This window comes from Morone saxatilis, unplaced genomic scaffold (genome assembly GCF_004916995.1).
Source record: "Morone saxatilis isolate NCDOM2014 unplaced genomic scaffold, NCSU_SB_2.0 Contig5, whole genome shotgun sequence".
Classification (NCBI taxonomy): domain Eukaryota; kingdom Metazoa; phylum Chordata; class Actinopteri; family Moronidae; genus Morone; species Morone saxatilis.
Window position 1 is genome coordinate 6987094 of NW_023340095.1, and position 1747 is coordinate 6988840.

Genomic DNA, 1747 nt, shown 5'->3' on the forward strand with positions numbered 1-1747 from the left:
TGTTGTGTGTGGTTGAGCACTGGTGAATATTATTTGAAAAGCTTTCTGGAGCTCACTCCATTTCAAATGCTTTTGGGCTCCATGGATTAGTTCCATATCAGTTTCCACGAGAAAAGGTTGTGTCCACTGCCAGCGGCCTTTCATCATAGCACACACCAAAACGTGGTTTGGCACAAGTGAAGAGGCTTTGTTGCTGGTTTTACCCAAATTTACCTAAACCCCCTCGTTGCAAAGTCTTTTCAAACCAAGGCACACACTCTGAGCTTAAAGTTGATCCACATTAAGAACGTCAACAAAAAAAGATATCCTAACCTCAAACACACTCTGATGTTTTCTCTGCAACTTCACTGTTCTCCCTCTTCAGTTGATTGTTTTCCCCTTAATTTGTTGTTTGTCATACTTACATGTTCCAACACAGCAAGAGTTCCTTGTACACACACACACAAATACAAGAAATATGCCAAAAATTATTTCATACAACACCGAAACCACTAATCTGGCTTGTTACTATTCCCAGTTGTATTTTACCAATGCCATCCTCTACGTCAACTGGATTACAATGGAATAAAATTGGACTTCACACCATCAACATTAACTCTACAAACTTTTTTAAACAATAACTATTTTAAAATAAAATAATAAGTGATTTTAACGCTATACTATGAACATTTGGCAAGTGATATTTCTTCTATTTTTAATTCAACATGATGTCAAACTAGCAAAAAAGCTTTGCTTTTCGGGTCATGTTAATTCATGAGGTCCTGTTTACAAAACATGCTCTTCACAATGAGTCAGAGTAACAAAGGGACATGACGACCTTCTATGCTCTAATTTTCTTCTTAATTGAGCTGTCCATGTTTCTCTCTCTTCACATTCTGCCACGAAAACACTGAAATTATAAGAGCTTCACCTTGTCCTATTTTGGTATCAATACAGCAGACAAAATGTCCTTAACAAACACAAACCCACAGTCAGACAAAAGGTCCATCTTTCTATGACAGTGTTTGGAAATGGTACTATATAGTGTCTGTTTTGGGTGGGCGAAAAAATATCAATATGAATTTAACTGCGATCACGATCCACAATCTAAATTGCAATCTTTTTTTTCGTTTTTAAATGTCTTGTTGACTATAGCCAGACTTGAAATAGCTTCTGAATTTCTCCATTTGCACCATTAAAACACAATATTGCATTAATGATAGATAGGGTTATATATATATAACCACCTCAGTTAACTCTTTCTATCCCTTGCTGCTTTGGTTTTGTGTTTTTTGATTGCTCAAATGCTTTGGTCAATGAAAACTGTTTTCTTTTTGCTTAGTGGGATGTTGATGAGTGAAGCACTGTCTGCAAATTATTTTTGGTGCTTTCTTTTAAGGGTATTGTTTGTTGTATAGCCTCCATTAGCCCACCATTTGTCAACAAAGTTTACAGTTTTCTTACAGTTAGTTATGAATATTATTTTTCATTTCTGCCAATAGATTCTCGTAAATGTTAAACACTGGACCTTTAAATCACACTGAGTAGGTTTTGTACCAAATTGTGAAATATTGGCTTTTAACTACAAACATTTACAGTGTACTCAAAGACCAACACACACATACACACACATGTCTGGGAGCAAACCAACTCATCCAAGGAGAAAACGACAGCTAATCCTCATCCTCTCACACTCTTTATCCTTTTTAACTCCTTTATCCATGTTTAACTCTTCCCTTCATCCACTCTCTCTCCAAACCATCACTTG